Source organism: Typopeltis vanoorti, chromosome 20, assembly GCF_054136105.1.
Source record: "Typopeltis vanoorti isolate ZY-2024b chromosome 20, IOZ_Tvanoo_1.0, whole genome shotgun sequence".
Classification (NCBI taxonomy): Eukaryota; Metazoa; Arthropoda; class Arachnida; order Uropygi; family Thelyphonidae; genus Typopeltis; species Typopeltis vanoorti.
The window spans coordinates 27,622,247-27,646,304 of NC_143568.1; the positions used below are offsets into that span (position 1 = coordinate 27,622,247).

At 34.3% G+C, this 24,058-nt stretch overlaps 1 protein-coding gene across 2 annotated transcripts in view; it reads right to left on the reverse strand.

Moving 5' to 3' along the window:
• Window positions 1-23,238, reverse strand: part of LOC150095297 (CYFIP-related Rac1 interactor B-like) — a 587,095-nt gene extending 563,857 nt beyond the window's left edge. For both annotated transcript variants that reach the window (XM_090410586.1, XM_090410583.1), the window contains exon 1: window positions 23,055-23,238. The gene's annotated coding sequence lies outside the window, so the exon portion shown is untranslated. The remainder of the gene's footprint in view (window positions 1-23,054) is intronic.
• Window positions 23,239-24,058: the final 820 nt, after the last annotated feature.

The window sequence follows — 24,058 nt, forward strand, 5'->3', positions numbered from 1 at the left end:
GAACCTAGATGTAGGTTATATGATAATATGCTACAGCATTCAAGAGCAATTTTAAAGGCATTTGCTAAGTTTTTTCTCACGAAATATAGAACCAAAAATCATGAAAAAAAGGAAAGAAATCGCATTGGCTTACCAATGTGAGCAATAAAATAGTTATCACACATACAATAACAAATTAATCCAAATACAGCCATTCACAAAATAAAGAACAACTTGTTTAGCATGTGATAGCTGATCTTGAGCATGCGCACAAGATCAGTTTCGTAAAGCAGAAATTTCCAAAATACATTTTAATTATGTATAAAATACAGTTTTGGTAATTATTTATTGAAAAAAGTTAAAAGATTTTTATGGAACCGTTTATGATTTCGAATAGACACAAGCACAAACACATGCATGATTCCGAACTACCCAAAATTCCTCGCCATCTTTGCTCTCTACATAACAGACAGCACAAATGAAAACTAAGTTTCTGGCTCAGACAATGTCTGAAAATTTTGTTTTATCCTTTATAATTCATAATTACAGCCATCATTAAATGATTTCATTTGCATAAATATGGATTCCTAGATCTTGTTAGAAGTTCACCATTTTAAATATAATGAAATTACACATTATGAAAATACACCTTTAGTAAAAAGAAAAGTATGTCTTCAAATAAGACGATAAAATGTAAAACTAAACAATTTCTTTATATACAGGTTATTGGGTTGGACTAAAATTACCCACGTTGAAATGTCCGGATGTAAACCCTATTACGTATTCGAGCCTAGATCTTCAGCGAGTAAGCAAAAACGGATATGACGTTGCATCGATTAAGCTACCTACTAGCCCTTAGCATGCTAAAATATCGAGAAGTTCCCTTTCAAGAAATATTTGCAGCGTAAGCTGGGTTCAAACACAGAATGTTTGAAATAGTAGCAGTGGTGCGAATTTCACTACTCAGCTACTAAAACTGGAAGCTGTTGCCATGGGCACACTGAGTCGCATTCATCAGATGCTGTTGTCTGAAATCACGACAGGATTACTATCGCTATAAGGCAAGTGTATTGTCTGTTAATTGAGTGTGTTCTTCTGGCCAGGTCGTCTCTTTTGAAAGATGAAAATCCCTAGTTTTAGGGAGGAATCAAACTTCTCACCTCTATATAAAACCGGCGGATGACTCCCTTTCAATGAAAGCATCGGACAGGAGCAAACGAAAACCACTCCTTCGTGACTAAGAAAACCAAACAAGAGAATCTAATACTAAACATTTTACTAATGCATTCCTAATATTGAGATTTTTACTAAAAGCATGGTTTTTCACTTTCCAAATGTTCCAAAATATTCCAATCCAACTGTTCATTCCGTAATCAACCAATTTTGACAGACATTTGATGAAAAATCAATACAAAAAGTTTGAGTCGGTGAGTATTGAGAGTTCCCCAAATGCTACATTTTCAAAGCATATAAATGCTTTCAATAGTTGAGTCATACGACTTAACTAGCAAAGTGATTCGGTGTTGCTCTGCAAGTTCTAAGATTTCTGGGAAGGCGATGCAAGATATGAAAAACACCTAAACGTAGTACAGGCCAATTTCCCAGCAATGGAGAAAGATCAGGATAAGATCCTAACTTTCTTCCAACTGGTTCAAGAACCTACGATATCCTATAAGAATAAAAATAAAAGATCGCAATGAAACTTTTAGGATATTTGTGATAAATTCCTTTATATAGTTCAAAATATTTTGGAGGAAAGCAGGGATATAATTTTTATTAATGAGGCTGGTGACAAAGTAATGCTGAAGAATGTTCTTCAGTCACAGCCAGGAACAATTAAATGTGTTGACAGGAAATGCACCAAAGAGACATTGAGAAGACAAGCTGATAAACCTGAGTTGATTTTTAGTCATCAGGCAAAAGGTCACAAAAACTGGGACATGTAACTGCGAAGAAAAATCAACTTTATATTACAGAGAGAGAGAGAGAGAGAGCAAAGCTCTTTTGTTCGTCTCCTAGAAACGTTTCTTTGGATAGAAAACATTTTAACGTGACTCACATAGCGAGGATGAGATTACAGACTCCAAGGAAACATCTCTAGCGCACTTTCTGGATTCGACATACTTGGAATTTAACTGTGGCAAAACTATAGAGCGATTAGTCGACTAAAGTGGTGTTATTTTTTTTTTCTCTAATAAAAACCCGATTTTTTTCTTTCTGCATTAGAGATAAACGGATCACCTTCCCTAGATTCTAAATACTTTAAGACTATCCGCAATGTGCTGTTTACATGTATTTTTAATGAGTTAATTATTGAGTTGGTTTGGTCTCACAGATGCAAACAACGCACGCGATATGTTAAGTTCAAGGGAATATTTTATTCATTCATTCATTCATTCTCTTTCTCACACACACACAATGAAAGTTTCTTATGTATTATTTAACATCCATTTATCTGAAAATATCACATTTAAATGTCCTTAAAACATCATGCAGTTCCTCATTCGTTCTTACAGTCTTCTCGTATCATTCCCAAATGAACAAATGGAAAATCAATTTTAAAACGTCTTGTTTATAATTGTAACCACAACCACAAAATCCGATTTTCTGACCAACATTTCTCAAACAAACACCAGCAGATGGCGTCCTCATCTGTCACGTAATGAACCAACCAAACTCCAAATAAACGACAAAAGTCGTATCTCTCTCTCTCCTAGGGTTTATTTGCTTTGCCAGATAGCAGACAGAAGAGACTGGTCCACAGCGAATGTTTTCTGTGCTCTGTTACTATAGTAACTGAGATAGCTGTGGCCAGACAGTTTGTATCGTTCACATTCCTCCTCTGAAGGGGGGAAGGGGGGGAGGAGGCGATGAAGACAAGCTATTTATTTTCTTCATCCTTCCTACATAAGACCAGGGTCACGTTGACCAGGGCGTTCTTGTGACACTTGCAACACGAAAAACGGAGATGGAGCAGCGCTATGTCTATCACTTTCTCTTACTGTGCTGAATCGGAGTCTTGGCAGCGAGGGATCATTTTTTTTTTGTGTGTGTGTGTGTGTGTGTGTGTGAGGCAATCACTCTCGCAAGGGGAGGGCAAAGAAAAGAGAAAAAAAAGACCAGGGGAAGGCAGTCGTAATGGGGATTACGAGGAAACAAAAAAACATGCTCTAATCGGTTTTGTTACTATCACTTTTAACCATCCTTTCGCAAACAGTTTAAAGATTTTGCGATGGAAAAAAAAAAAAAAAAAAGAGACTCTTCCCCATCTGGAAGATTAAACCTCACTCGAAATTATTTTTTTTCCCCTTCTTTCTCTTGAGATTGTGCAATTCGAGCCAATCCTAGTTCTTTCTCTTTTCAAATTCTCCGAAGTATACGAACAATTTTGAAAAAAAAAAAAAAAAAAAAAATTGCTCCCATCAAAAATTAACTGTTAAAGCTTTTCGATGTAATTGGAAGATGTGTTAACAGAGGACACTGTTTGGAGATTGCTCTCAGAAATGCTGTTAGTTTTTATGACCGAAGCACTAGGACATTTATCAATCATTGTCAGCTAGACTCCCATCGCTTGTAATTCCATCTTGCAGATAGATTGAAAAAAAATAAACTTCCCATAACGGAAGGAAGAGGGAGGACAGAAAACTAGTTTAGTTACTCGTAGCAAACCCACATGAAACGAAGTACCTTCATCAATTTTTCCACGCCCACACTAATACGAGCTGACTCTCGTATCAAAAATTAAAAACTGCGGTGAATGCATCAAAGCCATTATCGGTAGCAAGGGTAAGCATTGATACAATATTGAGTGCATTTAATCCTACGGATACATAGAAGAGTACAAAATCCATATCTACAAAAAAAAAAAATCCTCTTTAAATATTTAGTTAATAACCAGCATCGTTAAATTAAAAATACGGAGAAATCTAAGTTAGTTGGAATGAGAAAATTCCAATGGTACAGTAACTAACTAAACCAGCTAATTTGGAAGAAACGACCTCATAAAAACTAGTAAGAATTTTTATTCCCTCCTTTTCTATCAAAATATAATTCATAGCATTTTCAAAGAATATATTTTTTGAGAGGAATGGACATTCTTTGATCAATTACATAAAAACAATGAACAGACGTGAACCTAAGTTTACGTTCTGTTAATCAAAATTTATATAAAAATCATGTATTACATAATTACATAATCTAATTAATTTTTATATGGCTCTAAATATTTTATGTAAACCATTATTGTATTCTGTATTAATTTTATATTTTTTGTACAATTTATTTATTTTTTATCTGGTCTGGAAACCATGGTCTAGATACCAAACATGGAACTTTTTGAAGCCACTTCAGACTGCCAATAAACATGGCGGTGGTCTCACAGATTAATTAAATTACAATATATTAATTAAACAAATTTAAAATTACATATATCAAATTGGATGAAATTATGTTTCCTAAAGAAAGAGTCTAAAATATTTTCGGATTAATTATTGACTGAGTTTCTTCAAAGAGTCTTCTGTCTGGTAACTAATTTTCAGATAATTAATAAAACCTATTATTTTTATTCAAAATGTTAAACGATATTTTTGAAGTCTTCAAATGGACTTTTTTTTTGCGAAACTGCTCAAGGTCAATGGGTCCCATACGAAGCTAAACAACAGTTTGTTCAAGATAAACAAAGATATGTTCAAGATAAACAAAGATATGTACTGACACCTTTGTATAGGAATGTTTGTCTCAGCTTGATAAATATTTGCTGGATCACATTATTTTCTCTGTTGTTAAAATATCATATAATATATTAAAAATAAAAAACGATGGGGTCGGATCAAAGGAAGATAAAAAAAAAACATTGTTTACTTAGATCCTTGATTGACATTACAAAACAATTAAGTGAACTCCGATTTCAGTAGGAGCCTCCGTAGCTCAGTGGATACAGACAAGCCATTCGATTGGAAACACCAGGGTCCGAATCTCGTCTATGACAAGAAGAACCTTTATCGGGTGTTTGCAATCAAATGGTGAGTTAGTTGGCCTCAAACGGAGGCGGAGGTTTTTCATGTCTACACATATACGTTACTAACCGTGAGATCAGTGGCGGCCGGTGAAAATTTTAAGTAGGGGGTGCTGCATATAAAAAAAAAAAAAAAAAAAAAAAAATCTAATCAGTAACGAATTTATTAATAAATAAATTTACATATTAAAAATTGCTTTATTAAAAATATTTCATCAAACTAAAGCGTTAATCGAACAACTCCAATTATTAACTATTCGATCACTGTCGAAACATAAGCTGTAATCTTTAACATATTGTATTGCATTTATATAATGTTGTAAGCATTGTTATTATTTATAAACACGAACAAATTTTAATTTTTTTATTTTTTCCTTAGGGGTGCTGCTGTGTCGCAGTGCTCATGTACGAGCTGCCACTGCGCGAGATGGAAGAGATTGGAGTCTCACCATCTTATCCAGAATATTATGGATCTCTGGAGATCTATAATAGTCACGAGCTAAGTAGCATAATTGCAAATAAAAAGGTGGTCTTGTAATACTTATATTTCTTGTAAAATTATTTTTCATTAGTACACAAAGAACTTCGATCTTCAACATTAAAAAATGTATGTGCCTTCTTATCTCACAAGGATGCAGTCTTTTTTTACATCATTGCTGAGCTATCCAAACAAGAAAGAAGTCAAATCCCTCAAAGGAGAACCATCTTTTTATATCAACCCTACGCATGAGGCCTAAAGACCTATAAGATGAAAGTGTCGTTTGTGGACAAGTGATTAGAGAGAAGAAAGGAATCTGTTTCTTGAGGAAATGGAGGCTGTATTCATCTGGGAATACGATATTGGAAAGACCTGACCTAAAGGATAGAGATAACATGATAACAATGATGGAAGAGAATGAGAAGCTGGCTCGGTGAGTTTGGAGCTGAATGGTATATGGATGTTGACCAGCAGTTGTTTGTACCTGACTAGAGAAAAGTGGAGGAACAGTGAAGGAACAGTGGTAACCAATCCAGTGGACCGACGGCCATGGAAATACAGAGCGTCTATGGGAAAGCGATAATCTATTAAGCGAATAGCTCTTCTAGATACAATCGAGCAATCCGAGGAACATTTTCAGTACTTCATCCCAGACCGAGGAACAATATTTAAAGTTCGGTGGATTTAGGATTTACACACCAGTTGAGCAGAAGAGAAGAAAAAAGATTTTGGAATGTGAAGAGACTACGAACGAGATATGTTTATGCCAAGATAAGCTAGACATGAAAATAAGCTTAAGAAGAGAAAACGGATCTTGGTTCGTGGACGAAATATCATCGAAATTGAGAGAGATTCTTCCGATAAAGAAGGTAAGGTTGTGTTTTGTGTTTTGGAAGCATTACAATTTACTAAATGATCTTCACCGTACTTGAGAATGGCTAGATGATATCTTTAAGTGAGTCATCTAAGTAATAAGCGGTTTTGGAAACGACGAAGAGGAATGGAGAGTACTGTAATCAGCAAAACTATGAGTAGGACGCAGTGAAAAATTACTGATATATATATATAGGAAACCATCAACTACTACACGCAGTGAGCAAGCAGAGAGAAAATTGGGCAATCCACTCACAAAGGATAAGAGGAAGACCATAAGATGTCAGCTTAAAAAGAACGCCATGAGCCATACTCAAATTCTTTGGAGATATCGAGCGATCACATGAGTCTACAAATCTTTCCATGGTCTGCGTCCAAAGGTAGGCAAGGCTAGCGAGACAGTCTGATATAGAAGTATAACGGAGAAATCCATATTGGTTTTCTAAACTTCACTAAACCCATCCTCTGATTAGTTTCTAGAGCAGTGAAGAAGCTGGTTGTTGTTATTTATATTCTCTATCACTTTTGAGAGTATTTAAGGGGGGGGAGAGGGAATGGGACGACAGGTGACTTTTATCTCCTTTCTTTTTAAAGAAATCACCTGGATAAGACTGCTTCCATGCTGATGGATGATGTCAGATAAGCAAGACAGTTTGTAATGCCAATGCAGGATGAATGTTAGTTCTGAAGCTCTTAATAATAATAGTATTAATAGTACAACGAGTTTGCACCCCAGAACTAACCTAATACGTTATCGTCTAACCAAGATATAACCAAAATCTCCAGAACTAACACTGAGGGTTATCGTTTAACCAAGAGTTAGAGAAGAAGACTGATGCCAAACTATCTGTTTTATATTTAAGAGTTGCTGCCATTGTTTCATAAGGATGAGAATGGTGAAAATAGGGCAGAAAGTTTGCCCAATAGCCTTGGTGAGCGATCGTACGGCTCTACTGCATTTGAGGCAAGTAGGAGGCAAAATTTGATAATAAGATGGAATTATTTCTTTTGCAGTTCTCACTGGCTGTAGTATAAGCTCGGTGAGAGGTTGGAGTTTTAACTAAAGCCACTGGGTGTATTATGTGTTGCATTTTTAGTTTGGACAGCTTTGACACATTTGTTGGAAAAACCAAAGCTTGTATAGAGATCGGGGATTTTGAGTGGAATGGAGAATAAAGCAGTAATCAGACTCTAGTCTGATTGCTGCTTTATTCAAAGAAAGAGGCAGAGAAATCCTGACGTTCATCCCAGTTAGCACCCTTGTAATATCATGAGCTTTAGATCATCATCGGTATACTTGGAGGGAGAGTCGGAGACGAATATATTTGGAGACGAATGATGAGGATTATCTGATATTCTGATAAACTGATTAAGGGTTTGGATTATTACTAACAACGAAACAGTTACGCCTCTCTTCCAGCTTGGTCTGAAATGTTAGAGAACGGGGAGCAGGTTGGAATTATAGACGTTGAAATCTCCAAGGAAGATTATCCCACTCTTCGAGTAAACATTCGATGGGATGGAATTAATTTTCAGAGATATATAACGAAAAATGATCAACATAGTCATCAGAATTAATATAGCAATAAAGGCAGCAAATTAAGGAGAAAGCAACTGGAAAAGCAATAAAATGAGGCCATGAAATCTTAAGTCAAAGAAGATCATCGAAGGAAATTCCAGGTTTTGATAACCTTCGATATGGGATATCAGACCTGAGAAACCAAAAAAGGAATGTATTTCTTCTCATCCTTCTTGAGGAAAACATGGTATAACACGGTATATTTTGGAAGGATTAAGTGAATTCTAGTCGTAGAAGATGCCAGTTGAGTATCAGTGATGAATAACAGATACAGTTTGAATCACTGATGTTGGTATTAAGTCCCTGGATGTTGTAAAGTCTATGAACAAATGCTTTTTACACGGAATTTTGTTGTATTTTTGAAATTTTTAGTTTAAATAAATATATATATAGGATGGATAGGTGAGTTTGTACTTTTACATCCAAATGATGGCAACAGTAGACTGTCTACAGACAAGAACAGTAAACATTATCTTTTGAGCAGCGAAAACAATTGTTACAGTGAAACTGGAAATATGCTGGATGCGAGAGATAAAGAGAATTTTTACATACTAGTTAGGATACTATAAGTTGGAGAAATAAGAATAAAATTCGGAAACATAACAGAAAGTCCTGCAGTTGAATGAATCGAATTATCTCTCGGTTCTTTTTAACAAGGCTTCAATGTAGTTGTTGGATAGGATCCAAATGAAATAGAAAGGGCTGTCTAGTTAGTTAAACTATAAAATACACTATCAATAAATAAGAGGGCATTTCCTCATTGGATCGCGGAAGTTGAAAGATAAGCTTTAAGCTTAAGTGAAACAGAACATAATGTGCGTTTTGGTTGCTAACTTCATATAAAAATGTAAGTGCATCAGTCTAATATTGGTCAAATTTTTTTATTACTCAAATAACATTGGCTACTGTTTTATAGTCTTAAAATATCTGGAAAAGCATTGTTTTGGTCTGAAAACATTAAGGATGTTGAAAAGATCTTAAATCATTTCTGACAGTAAAAGAAGACTTGAATTTATTAAAGTTTTATTCATGCTTCCAAAGACCACAGGAAAGATGTCCTTGTTTTAAATGTTTTTACGTCAAGTTTTCTTCGTGGTAAAATCAAGTTGGGATGTTTTATCAAAAAGTGCAAGCTAGTAGTTGCAGTTACGAAGCATTTTATTTTATAAATACAAATGTTGGAATAGACATAAACGATTGATGTAAGAGAAGAACAGACAGACATCGTTTAAGTAACAGTGAATAATGTTGTTTTTAATGTTTTTAAAATGATCATCGGTGAGTCCATACATTAAAAAAGCAATTAGTTAATCGATGGAACAAGGAGTAGTACAAGAAAAGTCGATAGACAGAACGACCCTAACCACCATTAGAGTCCATGAAAAGAAACAGTCCTTTGAATGCGAAGCATTATGTTTGAATTTAGTACTTGTGTCTAGTGTTTAATAATACAACCTCCCCAAAAACTGGAAAACATATAAGCCATTTCTGTTTAGATTGGATTCATTCAAAAAGGTTCATTGCTTTCTTATTAAAGAAGCCTTTCTTTATTTCTACGAGTACTGTGCAGTCGCAAGCATTTTTTGTTTCACAAAAAAGTCACTAAAATTTTCAGTTAGTCCTAGAATTTGAAACAATCTATTGTCTTCCCTTTAGGATCTTTGAAGTTTAAGACAACCAAATGTCCGCCATATACAGTTTATTGCACATAAAGAAAACTCACACAAGGGTAAGTGTATAATTCTGTGACATATATTACAACTTGCATCATAACGTTGACAGAATTAAAACACTAAGTCATCTAGTGCGTTACCTATTGCCTTGATTTCTTATTCAAGCATGAATTGGATGCCATCAAATAGATTTTCTGAAATAGTTGCCACTCTATCGAAACAAATGCAAATAGGCATACCTCGGTCCCCGAATTTAGAAAAAAAAATCACTCGAGTACTATTCTGATTTAAGTTCAAGAAAACCAGAAACCAGAAGTTATCCTTGAACTATTCCACTTTCACCGTACAAGTAATCTCCAGTCTGTTTTTTTCAAAAATCAGGATAAACTGGATCCTTTGGTCTATGCTGGAGTTTTGTTATTGTTACTTTTAGCAAAACAGGAAAATATGGTAAAATAACTTAAAGAACGCGGAGCATAAAGACTACTTATGATACCATGTAGGAAAGTTATTAACGATATTGAAATAAAAACCAATTAGGATATTTAGATACAGGCGCCTACCAGAAAAAAACGGTAGCGCAACTTACTCGTTAGTGAGTTGCTCTAAAAGACACGCATCTTTCTACTTAGTTGCACAAGAAACTGATGTGTCTAAGGAGCAACATGTATTCATCATGGTCGACTTCTAATTTGGTAAGACGATTACAAAATGCATGAAATACTACAAAGAGCTTCCATTTCTCAATCTCAGCATAACTGTGTTCTGTATTCTTGTCACACCTTGGATCTTAAAATGAAAAAAAAAAAAAAAAATTAAGAAATACGATCATAAGATGGTCTCCCAAAGTAAATTTAAAGGCATTTCATAGCAACTGTTTTTGTATAAACGTTTGACTCTGCTCTTTACGAAGCCTCTTCACTGTGGAACATTACAAATCACTGTGAAGCTAGATATGTATCTTGTGGGCTCTTCTTCGTATGAAAAATAAAAATCTCCAGATACGGTTATTTAGATACAATGATACAAGACACAATGGCAATAAGACGGCAGTATATTGTTATTAATAATAAAACACATGTTGTTGTTACAAATTTTATAATAACAAATTGTTTGTAAATTGTGTGTGTTCTCTGGAAAGTTTTATCAATTTTGAAGGATGAAAAAAAAAAAAAACACGGTCTTTGGAAGGGAAAATCCTTTCATCTCTGGGTAGCTCACTTTCAGATGAAATCTTATAAAGATTTTCAGCGTCCTAGAAGACATTCGAACCAAAAGACAACGCTGTTACGAATGTGCTTCTTCTTCAACCCCTTCCTTCCTTCCCCTAGGACGGATAGCCCCCCCCTAATTAGGGGTCACGGCAAATTAATGCAGCCAGCAAGCCACTCCTCTGCTACATTCCCTAAAGACTAGTATTTATGGCTGTAGACTTTGTGTGTGTGTGTGTGTGTCTGCGTATGAGACCGGCTAACTCGGCATTTGATTTAAACGACCCGTCTACGACGTGAAATGTTTTTCACGTCGTAGACGGGATTCGAACCGGGATTTTTCCAACCAAAGGACTGGTCTAAACCAAAGAAAAAATGCATATGCTACGGACGCTTTTTTCGTACACATGATTAATGTTCAAATTTTTTTTTTTTGCGTTACTTCTGTATTTATCAATGCTGCTCAATATGGGATAGAAAAAAATAGGATAAAAATGTTCAAATTTTCCGAGAAAAGGTAAAGGCCTTTGATAACGATGTTACTGTATTCTAGTAGTGAACACAGAATTTTTCTAGGTGGATTGTCTAACCTCATTTTTTAATGAACTTTTTTTCCCGTTACAAGTATATAACAATATGCTATCAACTAGTAACAAAAATCATATACGACGAAAAATTCGCTAAAATTATCAGCAATTCAAATCAGTTATCCATTTGGTACATTAATCTTTCGGCAGTATTGTAAACACCGGTTCGTATCCTGCGTACGTCACTGCCGTATTGCAATTATACTACAGCTAAGAAAAGACAAATAACATAGATAATTAAGGTACAGTAGTTGGATGAAGTATATTTTGGAATTATCTCTCCGATAAGATTCAGAAGATAAAATATATCGACAGTCCACTCTTGTCAGAGATAAAACTACGCAATTTGAGCTACTTAGCGAGATAGGGTATGAATATTTTAGTGAGCAGCCACCAATATATATTGTAACATTACCTCTAGTGTGTGTGTGTGTGTGATGCAGCAACTAGTCTGCCACTCCTGGACTGTGCTACTCTTACTGTACTCCTCTAAGGAAGCTTCAAGCGAACAATTCAACCCCATGCAGTAATAATGCAGTCTCTCTGTAGCACACAGAGGGCATGACGGTAGCATCATCAATCATTTCACTTCTTTTTTTACTTTCCTCCCATCCTCTTGAGCTGCAGATCGGGTTAATGTGGTAGCAACCCTGCGCTGAAGTCATCGGACATAACGGGTTTTAATGACTAGAAGGTAGAATATTGATTAAAGACACCACGCAGAAAAATTTTTCCACCGTTACTCCTTCGAATATAATAAGTTTAAGGAAAACGCAATGGGATCTAATTAAATTATGGGAGAAAACTGCGAGAAATTTCTCTTTTCAAGGAAATCATTTGAAAACAAAACGAAAAAAAACATAAAAGTTTAATATAAATCTGAAAACGACCGAGTAAAATGCTTGAACAACGTCTGAAAACATAAGGAAACACTAAAAAATGCAGGGAAAAAAATAAAGAATTAAATGAACAATTGACGCAAAACAACATAACGTTAGCCATCCAGCTAAGTAAATTGAAAAAAAAACGACAACATCAGTGAAAAAAAAAACATGCAATCTAATTAATACACAAGATAAAAAATAGCGTCGGTAGAGTGGCAGAATGTTCAAAAGTTAATTTATTCTGCAATGAAGAGAGAGAGAATGATTATTGGACAGTGTCTTTGTAGATTGATTTGAAGAAAAATGACGGGGGGGGTAAACACAGCACACGTTGTTAATTATGGAAATCGAGAGAGCTTTTATCTGTGTGTTACTGGGAGCATTAATAAAGCTGATGGAAGCAAGCTTTGTCTGATGGTAGCCATTACGATAAATGCTTTTGTTGATAGAATAATTGAAGCCAGCGATGTGTTCGCAATTGAATTAATCGTTATGTCCCTGCATGTAACGAGCAAGGGCACAAAAAATTCGGCCTCTAGAGAGATTCGTGTGTTTTTGCTTTCTAACAAAGACTAAAACAATTAGCCATTTACTGGGGATGTTATGATCTCCAAAAAAACTCAACTTCGAATGTTTACAGCTTTTGATCTTTTAGTTTTCAACGTCCGAATTTTAACATAAAAATGTGTATTATTACAAATTCTTCTCTCTTTCTGTTTCCATGTCTTTCTATTTTTCGTTTAATTACGCTATTTTAGTTCTTTCACTCTCTTAGTGATTTAATTTGTATCTATCTTAGCTCCACAGTTCTTTGTGCTGTATTATCTATTAAGCACAAGCTTAATGCCGCAAGTTTAAGGAATTCAATCCGTAGTTTGACTGACAGTGTTGAAAGAAAAACAATATTAAAGATGAGTGTAAGAAAAATTTATAAAAAGTACTTTTCTTAATCTAAAATAAACATACAAAATACGGCAATTAATACAATAAATCTGCTTGTAATTTCGACACCAAACGTTAAATGGTACAAATCAAGTCACGAATTTTACTTTCCTGTTTGTAGTGGCAACCCAGTAGGTGCCTTTACTTCTGCTTATCATCGAGTATTTGAAAAAGAAAAAAAAGATAAACCATATTATGAATAATACCTTTTTTCCCCCCAGTATTTCTCACAATTCCATACAGTTAAAAAATACGAGAGACCGAAAGAAAGTTCAGGGATTCTCAGAGGTTGGTGGGGATAACCTTAGTAGTATGGGTCCCACTAGTGACCAAATGCTTCCGGTGGGCGTGGCTTTTCCCTGAGGGTATATGTGTCAATGGCTTCAGCTCCTAGTAGGGGTGACGGTTCTGACCAAATGCTTCCGGTGGGAGTGGCTTCCTGACGTGATTGTGAGTGACGTCATGAGTTTGGAATGTTAGGAATTTCCCTGTGGGCATATGTGTGAATGGCTTCAGTTCTTGTGTTTTGGTTCGCGTATGGAATTGTGGGGAGGTTTTTTTTGGTTCGCCTATGGAATTATGGGTGATGATAGAGATAAGGATTCGTGTTGTGATTGGTGGGACACTTTAAACCAAATGCTTCCGGTGTGCGTGGCTTCCTGAGTCAGGAATTTCCCTGTGGGCATATGTGTCACTGGCTTCAGTTCTTGTGTTTTGGTTCGCGTATGGAATTATGGGTGATGGTAGAGATAAGGAATCGTGACGCGAATGTTTGTTATGAGATGTAGATAAGTGACATCATTTGTTAGTTGTAAATAAGTGACGTTATTGTTTTGAATGGAAAGGGAAATATATTAGTGTATAAGTAATCGTGTTGTCATTGGTGGACACTTCTGACAAGATCAAGATAAGATAAGAATCGTGACGTGAAAGTTTGTTGTTATAGAGTTTGGAATTTCGCTGGGGCCCTCGTCTGTCGGGACTTCACGTGGTGTGATGGGTGATATTTAGAAATAAGAATCGTGACGTTATGTCTTTGTGTGGTATTTTGGTTTGGCTATGGAATTGTGGGCATATTTTGAGATAAGATATCTTTGAATTTTCCCAGGGTGACACATCCGTCATTGTCGTCTGTGGGAATTCTTAGAGTATGTCGTGATAGCGGGTGTGATTAGATTTTCTGAATAATTAATTCCAAGCTATGTCACTCAAACGTACATTTTTTTTTTCTTCTATAGATGGGCGTACTAATTTCCAATACATTTTGGGGTATTTCTTTCCTGTTAAAGGGTGGGAATTCTTAGAGTAGAGGCTAGTGGCGGTTGTGTTTCGAGCTTTTCTGAATAATTTTATTATATGGTGGTGTCCTTCAAACATACACTTTTTTCTTTTTTTTTTTTTTTTTTGCTCCGAAGTTTTCATTATCAGTTGGAGGTGATATTACTAAAAGATTATTGGCAAATGACAACATCTTTTTCGAATTAACGTTATCTTGTTTACAAATGTTTGGGAAATGGTGTTTTTTTTTAGTTTACATGAAGAGAAAAAACCAAACGGTATTTTAAAAATAAACGGAGATTTTAAAGGTTGCAATAACTTTTTTGTATGTAGTCTAGAAATTCTAATGATAATTTAAATTTACTTACAGTTTTCCAGAATGATTCTTCTTAATGCAAATAGATATTCCAAAATAGTTGAATTTTTATCCACACCACAACACACAAAAACACAATCTTGAAAGAACGAAATTTCTGTAATTATCTGAAAAGCTATTTGACTTTCCTTCCTTAGATTTCTGGTTCCACTGTTAATTCCATAGAATAGAGTCATACGATGTTTGTGATGTGACTATATGTTTTTAGTATTCACATAATTCGTTCCTTGTCACACATATCCTAAGTCGTGTGTGTTTCATGAGTAATAATCCGGAACCGAGCGGTAATGTCAAATCGCAGTATTCACCTTTTAAATAACTCATATTCTTCCTTTGATGTTTTGCGCGGTATTATCAGTTCGGGGAAGAACGACTGTTTTTCTATAGTTGAATATTTAATTTAGATTACTATCCGATTGGTTCGTTCTCTGTTTAATTCCTTCCCACAGTTGCTCATGCTATGTTTCCTAAGCTTGGTGGGAAAGTCTATGCGCCTTTTTGTTTAGGGTAAGTGTAATTTCCTGTTTCGAATTCCGAGTGCTGTTAAGGTATGGAATTCTGACAAGTGAAATTATTATTATTATTTTTTTTTTCAAATTGAATGGCTATTTTCTGTATTTTACTTTTAAAAATCAGTTTAATTACATATTCTAACAGAATAACTGAGCAAAATTAACGAATAAATAAAATGTGAATTTATTTTCCAACACTGTAGATTTCTCACTAAGTCGTATCTTAAAGATATCTCTCTTATCCGGTCGCCAACTTGTTGTACCTAGGTGAAAAATAGTGTGTGTGTGTGTGTATGTGTGTGTAGTAACGTGTTGGTTTAAAATATCTAATGGCTCTGTAAAATAACCAAATTCTAGCAGTATTGTAATTTCAGGTGAAATCTTCTGCACTAAAATTCTGGTTATTTATTTAATACTCGATTTTTTTTTTTTTTTTGCTTCCAAGAGTTGACAGTTTCTTGATATATTTGAGGGCTTGCATGAACAAATAAGACTTTTAACTCACTGAGTCAAAAAAAAAAATAAATAAAATAAAATAACAAAAATCTAGTTAGTTTGTGGCATTAAATTTTACAAGGAGAAAAAAAAAATGTTGTGGTCTTACTTAAATTTGTATTTTGACTGTTGTCCTCTCAGCCCGACTCTTTTTTTTTTTTTTTTTTTCACAGTAGGGATATTTATATATTTTAACACAATTATTATATTAGATATTCTTTCCAACACAAATAAATAATTATGTATTCTTATTTCAAATGAATATTAGCTCAGAAAGAAAGAAAGAAAATTGTAAAGAAAAAAAAATGTTTACCTTCAAATAACTATTTTGGAATCACAGCAAACAAGAAATTCATCACCTTTTCAAAGTTTTTAAATTCCTACCCATATTGTTTTCATCATTTGGTATCATTTAAATGAAGAACGGTTATGGGTATAAAGTTTGTTAATGTTATTGATTTTTCTCTTCCAATGGCTGTAATTTTTTTTTTTTTTTGATACATTCATGCTGATTCCTTGTTATCTGCACGCTACGATACCTTTTTATTTTCTACAACAAACGTTTTTAGAGTTTAAGTAACCAGATTGGCTAAAATATCAGCTGTTTGTCTCTGTAAAATAATCAAATTCTAACAGTCGTATTGTTAGAATTTGGTACGACTGTTTTTTCTAGTCTGGTGAAGGTATCTACTTCAGATGTAGTAACAAATTGTCACTTATCACTTCATTTTTACTTTATTCACAAAACTACAAATCCGTTATTTGGTATGGTCTCTGTTTTTAATTCCCCCATTACTAGAATGTACGGGTGGTAAAGTTTTGAAATAAGTTTCGACTCGCAAGAAAAATAAAATGTTTACATTCAAATAACTATTTATGATCACAGCAAGCAAGAAATTCATCAGCTTTTCAAAGTTTGGAAATTCATACCCATTTTGTTTTCATCATTTGGTATCATTTAAATGAAGAACGGGTATGGGTATTAAGTTTGTTAATGATTTTGATTTTTCTCTTCCAAAGGTGATTATTATTTGATATATACATGTTGATTCATTTGTTATCTGCATGCTACGATATCATTTTTATTTTCTACAATAAACGTTTTTAGAGTTTAAGTAACGTGATAGACTAAAATATCAGTTATCTCTCTGTAAATAACCAAATTCTAACAGTCGTATTGTTTGAATTTGGTACGATTGTTTTTCTAGTCTGGTGAAGGTATCTACAGATGTAGTAACAAAATTGTCACTTTTCAGTTCATTTGTACTTTATTCACCAAACTACAAATATGTGTTGTCAAGTTTTGAAAAAAAAAAAAGAAAAAAAAGTTTCGACTGGCAGTGATATGTTTTTAAACTTTTATCATGTACAAATATCTTAAAAAAAAAAGAAAAATGTACCTTCTTTTCTTTTTTACATCAAGCTTTTTTAAGAGTTTGGTAACGTGATGAGTTAAAATATCTGCACTCTGTAAAATAACCAAATTTTTATCTTACTTTGTGTTGGGAAAGGTAAAATTTGTATTTGTGTTATCTGGAGAGTATAAACCTTTTTTCTATACTAAACTTTAAGAGTTTAAGTTATGTTTTGGGTAAAATTATCTGCTTTCTCTCTGTAAAATCACCAAATTCTAACAGGTAGGATTTTCGAGTATGCGAACGAAATGTTTACAGATAACTCAAAAAAAAATTTAAAAAAATGGCAATAGGTAGCATTAGACAAATTTCTAAATACTTAATTACAGAATATCAGGTTTCCCATGGTCCTTGCATTAATTTCACATTAGTGATTTTTTTTGCAATAATTAAACAGAATTGCATTAAGGTATAAAGTTATGGATTTAATTATCAAATTCTAAACTGAATAACTGAGTAAAAATTTCACTGTGGAAAACACAACAGAAACACACATCTTTGTTCATTTAAGTTTTACAAATGCTTATTTTATTTTGCTGAAATATTACTTACAACGAAAAAAAAATCGAAACTTGTAATTACCTAAAAATATTTCACAATATTTAGTTTACACTATTTTCCTGAAGAAAGAAAATTTCAAAGACTTTTGTGGTTCACTCATTATTTTACTTTACTGGACCTAAACACCACAACACAACACAACACAATACGATAGCTGCACTGGATGAACGAATTGCAGTAACTGAAAAGACACTCGACTCGATTGTTTTTCTTTATAGTACTGTTTACCTGACCCTTTACCCTGACCGTTCCTTCCAAACGAAACTTTCGCGCAGGTGACTCACAGACATGTTTTCGCATGCTGGTGGATTGATGTTGATGTGCGTTTATCTTACTTTGTGACATTATGGTACAAACTTTATCTCTGTGGCTCGAATTCATCCAAAGGAAGATGAGCGAGCTACCCATTTGTAGATATCTTTTAGTGATGTCACCTCAAACTGATAACCAATGAGATGAACGATCTCGCCATTGCGGATGTCCGAAATTGTTTGGATGGAAAAAAAAAAATAGCATTATGTGTTGGGTGTGAAAGGGTAGTCAAGAGGTTGACAGTGGTCTTCCCTGCAAGGCTCCCCCACCCTCCCTATCCTCCAGAAGATGTCTGCTCATCTAAGGGAGATGAGCTAGTTTGCCGTTGTCGGATTTCTTTTAGTCATGTCACTTCCAACTGATGCTAAATGCTCCCCCATCCCATACTCTAACCCATCATCCCTCTCTCCACCAGCAGATGTCTGCTCAGGCTAGCGGAGATTAGCGAGCTTATTATTCGCGGATATCTTTTAGTTATGTTACCTCCAACTGATACTGATAACTTTGGAGGAAAAAAAATAGCATCAGGTTGTGGAAGTGAAAATGTAGTCAAGAGGGTGACTAATATGGGTGAACAATATGGGTAGGAATTTAAAAACTTTGAAAAGGTGATGAATTTCTTGTTTGCTGTGATTCCAAAATAGTTATTTGAAGGTAAATATTTTTTTTTCTTTACAATTTTCTTTCTTTCTTTCTGAGCTAATATTCATTTGAAATAAGAATACATAATTATTTATTTGTGTTGGAAAGAATATCTAATATAATAATTATGTTAAAATATATAAATATCCCTACTGTGAAAAAAAAAAAAGAGTAGGGCTGAGAGGACAACAGTCAAAATACAAATTTAAGTAAGACCACAACATTTTTTTTTCTCCTTGTAAAATTTAATGCCACAAACTAACTAGATTTTTGTTATTTTATTTTATTTATTTTTTTTTTTGACTCAGTGAGTTAAAATTCTTATTTGTTCATGCAAGCCCTCAAATATATCAAGAAACTGTCAACTCTTGGAAGCAAAAAAAAAAAAAATCGAGTATTAAATAAATAACCAGAATTTTAGTGCAGACGATTTCACCTGAAATTACAATACTGCTAGAATTTGGTTATTTTACAGAGCCATTAGATATTTTAAACCAACACGTTACTACACACACACACACACACACACACACACACATACTATTTTTCACCTAGGTACAACAAGTTGGCGACCGGATAAGAGAGATATCTTTAAGATACGACTTAATGAGAAATCTACAGTGTTGGAAAATAAATTCACATTTTATTTATTCGTTAATTTTGCTCAGTTATTCTGTTAGAATATGTAATTAAACTGATTTTTAAAAGTAAAATACAGAAAATAGCCATTCAATTTGAAAAAAAAATAATAATAATAATTTCACTTGTCAGAATTCCATACCTTAACAGCACTCGGAATTCGAAACAGGAAATTACACTTACCCTAAACAAAAAGGCGCATAGACTTTCCCACCAAGCTTAGGAAACATAGCATGAGCAACTGTGGGAAGGAATTAAACAGAGAACGAACCAATCGGATAGTAATCTAAATTAAATATTCAACTATAGAAAAACAGTCGTTCTTCCCCGAACTGATAATACCGCGCAAAACATCAAAGGAAGAATATGAGTTATTTAAAAGGTGAATACTGCGATTTGACATTACCGCTCGGTTCCGGATTATTACTCATGAAACACACACGACTTAGGATATGTGTGACAAGGAACGAATTATGTGAATACTAAAAACATATAGTCACATCACAAACATCGTATGACTCTATTCTATGGAATTAACAGTGGAACCAGAAATCTAAGGAACAAAAGTCAAATAGCTTTTCAGATAATTACAGAAATTTCGTTCTTTCAAGATTGTGTTTTTGTGTGTTGTGGTGTGGATAAAAATTCAACTATTTTGGAATATCTGTTTGCATTAAGAAGAATCATTCTGGAAAACTGTAAGTAAATTTAAATTATCATTAGAATTTCTAGACTACATACAAAAAAGTTATTGCAACCTTTAAAATCTCCGTTTATTTTTAAAATACCGTTTGGTTTTTTCTCTTCATGTAAACTAAAAAAAAAACACCATTTCCCAAACATTTGTAAACAAGATAACGTTAATTCGAAAAAGATGTTGTCATTTGCCAATAATCTTTTAGTAATATCACCTCCAACTGATAATGAAAACTTCGGAGCAAAAAAAAAAAAAAAAAGAAAAAAGTGTATGTTTGAAGGACACCACCATATAATAAAATTATTCAGAAAAGCTCGAAACACAACCGCCACTAGCCTCTACTCTAAGAATTCCCACCCTTTAACAGGAAAGAAATACCCCAAAATGTATTGGAAATTAGTACGCCCATCTATAGAAGAAAAAAAAAATGTACGTTTGAGTGACATAGCATAGAATTAATTATTCAGAAAATCTAATCACACCCGCTATCACGACATACTCTAAGAATTCCCACAGACGACAATGACGGATGTGTCACCCTGGGAAAATTCAAAGATATCTTATCTCAAAACATAGCCGACAATTCCATAGCCAAACCAAAATACCACACAAAGACATAACGTCACGATTCTTATTTCTAAATATCACCCATCACACCACGTGATGTCCCGACAGACGAGGGCCCCAGCGAAATTCCAAACTCTATAACAACAAACTTTCACGTCACGATTCTTATCTTATCTTGATCTTGTCAGAAGTGTCCACCAATGACAACACGATTACTTATACACTAATATATATCCCTTTCCATTCAAAACAATAACGTCACTTATTTACAACTAACAAATGATGTCACTTATCTACATCTCATAACAAACATTCGCGTCACGATTCCTTATCTCTACCATCACCCATAATTCCATACGCGAACCAAAACACAAGAACTGAAGCCAGTGACACATATGCCCACAGGGAAATTCCTGACTCAGGAAGCCACGCACACCGGAAGCATTTGGTTTAAAGTGTCCCACCAATCACAACACGAATCCTTATCTCTATCATCACCCATAATTCCATAGGCGAACCAAAAAAAACCTCCCCACAATTCCATACGCGAACCAAAACACAAGAACTGAAGCCATTCACACATATGCCCACAGGGAAATTCCTAACATTCCAAACTCATGACGTCACTCACAATCACGTCAGGAAGCCACGCCCACCGGAAGCATTTGGTCAGAACCGTCACCCCTACTAGGAGCTGAAGCCATTGACACATATACCCTCAGGGAAAAGCCACGCCCACCGGAAGCATTTGGTCACTAGTGGGACCCCTACTACTAACCTTAATTAGTCACTGTTAGTATCTATAATTTAATCCTATCACTGCTTCATATATGCCTCTCCTCTCTTGTTTCACATTGTTACTAATTTTCCTCGCGCAGTGTTCACGTCCATATAAGTTAAACCAACTTCAAGGTTCCAGAAAAAATTGCGAAGGGGGAAGATATGGCCAAATTTCTCTCTCTCTCTTTCTCATCACGTTTCTGAATTCATCCACTTTATCATGGAACGAGAGAGAGATTGACTCATTCTATACTCCTTTAACAAGATGTGGCAGATAATTATTTGCTTTTAATAATGCCTATTTTTCTGTTTATTCATTTCTTGCCGAGATGTCATTAAGCACTACAATGAGGGAAATAGACAAAAAGAATTAAATTTTCTTGTTACTTATTTTATTTTTAATTTTGAGAAGTGCGGTATTACTTAGTACTCACAAACGCTATGGTTCTTTGTATGTCAGTGTAGTTCATGAATTACTTCTGCACCTCTGGATATGACTATAAGACATACTCCATCACTCATTATGTCTCTGCCTCAAAAAACAGCTGCTGCTCAAAAAATCCCACTCTGCCTGCCGCCTTCAATAGACACAATCTTAAAAAAAATCACCCACTCTACCTGACCCCCTCTAATAAAATACACACCTTCCCGCACAAAACGCTAACACGCACAAATGCCCTCCTCGCTCCACATTCATCATAAAAAAAAAATTTACTGCAATTCCTAAAATAACACGAACACACGTAAAGTAACAAAGCAAATCATCACAAACAAGAGCTCCATAAAAACAATCTTGCAACCTAGTCACTTAAAAAAAACTTTACTAAAGAAAAGCATGAAAACCAAATAACCCACCAAAATAAAAATAAAAAAGTATCCGCATAACAGTTTCTCTCCTTTGACGAGTGGCACATAATGGTTGCCAATCTTCAGCTCGGTGGCGTGCGGTTGTCATAATGACGTAACTTCTTGTGACGTGAAATCGTATCTATTAGGTCACGTGATTTCGCTTACCTAGCGACTATCAGAGAGCAGGCTATCGCCGTATAATCATACCAATTCCTATTATCTGACTTAAAATATTCTCCATAAACTCTGATGTTAATATTTGCAACATGGGGTGAGTGACGTATAATCATACAAGGAAAGTATCCTGTTGATTACATTCCCCTCTTTCCGAACCACTTTCACCCATCCCAGATTTGTCAAATTAGTGTTCTATCATTAACTAATTTAATATACTGATAATTTTTGCTGTCCATTCCCCTTCTTCTCCCCAAGAATTTATTCAACTTAGCATTACATATCACGCTTATTCGTTGCTGTCCATAAATATTATTTCAAATTGTGCTATTTTCATGTGCCGTATAAGGTGTAAGTCTAATTTTCTTTTCGGCAGATGCATCACACTCTATATGAGTTATCAAATTCGGTCCATCCTTCCAATGAAAATTCTGAAAATTTTTTATTACCTGTGAAAGTCTAATCAAAATAAAAACAAACGAATTAAATATTCCATTCTTTAACCCCAACGAAACTAGAAACTTTATAATTACTTACATTCTGACTTCGTAAATAATCATTATTTATGGTAGTAGACAACAACTCTTCATTCAATTGGTATAATACCTTAATAACTGATTTTAGAAAATAAACTAAAAACTGTTAACATGAATACTAATTATACAGCGAAAATTCCCTTGGCAGACGTACACATAAACCATGATTAAACAAAAATACGCAAGTTGTAAACAATAATCAACAGCGCCACCTGAAATTCTAGTTTTTATATTCTAGATGAAAAAGTAAATTCTCGTTATCGGCAATAGTTCAAATTGCATTCATTTCGTATTCAACAAGGAAGGTTCAGTACATTTAATGATTTGTTGATGAACTCCTCTTCATTCAATTGGTATAATACCTTAATAACTAATTTTAGAGAGTAAACTAAAAACTTAACACGAATACTAATTATACAGCGAAAACTCACTTCGCAGACGTACACATAAACCATGATTAAACAAAAATACGCAACAAGTTGTAAACAATAATTAACAGCGCCACCTGAAATTCTAGTCTTTATATTCTAGATGAAAAAGTAAATTATATATATATATAATAATATATATATATATAATATAATAATAATATATATATATATATATATATATATTTGTTTTTTAAGACAAGAAAATAATTTAACAAAGTACAAAAAGTAAAATCAAAGAAATGTCCCCAGCTGAAAAATCAATTCCAACTGATGAACAGTGACACTAAAATATACTGAACAAGGTAAATATCATTGACATGCCGTCTTCTCTACCACGTCCCTTGACTCTATTTATCTACTACAGGAATCCTCACAATTCTGCGCACATCTACTCGTCTAACCGGAAGTTTAAAAATCCATGTGATAGCTGTCCACCTGAGGGTCTTCTAATTTGACTTCTTCTATCATACATCACGATTACTTTCCCCCTACTGAAAAACTGACCATTTATCAACCCACAACTCACACATGACTGGACTGGTGTAGGCAGGGCGTCAGGAAGTTCATTTTTCAC